The sequence below is a fragment of the Oryzias melastigma genome, linkage group LG5 (assembly GCF_002922805.2).
Source record: "Oryzias melastigma strain HK-1 linkage group LG5, ASM292280v2, whole genome shotgun sequence".
NCBI lineage: Eukaryota > Metazoa > Chordata > Actinopteri > Beloniformes > Adrianichthyidae > Oryzias > Oryzias melastigma.
This window is the reverse complement of record NC_050516.1, coordinates 5,027,638-5,027,895: the sequence shown is the minus strand read 5'-3', so window position 1 is coordinate 5,027,895 and position 258 is coordinate 5,027,638. Positions and strand designations below refer to the sequence as shown.

The following is a 258-nucleotide window of genomic DNA, read 5'->3' as shown; positions in this document are numbered from 1 at the left end:
ATGAACATCTTTATAAACTCACAGATATGAATTTTCCAAATTATTTTAAGGAAACATTTTTAAAGTAGTCATTTGTGGTCTGAAATAGAGTTTTTTGCTCATACTTTCTTCTTCTTCTGGTTTAAGGTGTAATGCTATAGGGTGATCGCCACCTAGTGGCCAATCTGAAACACCCTCCAGGAGAAGCAGAACAATGTTCACAATGTTAATGATCTGGATATTTTTTTTAGATTTTCTCCTTTTGAGAAAACATGTAAC

General features: G+C 32.9%; 1 protein-coding gene across 2 annotated transcripts in view; it reads right to left on the bottom strand.

Moving 5' to 3' along the window:
• Window positions 1–258, bottom strand: part of pdzrn3b (PDZ domain containing RING finger 3b) — a 110,318-nt gene that overhangs the window by 7,900 nt on the left and 102,160 nt on the right. The gene's annotated exons all lie outside the window — the stretch shown is intronic.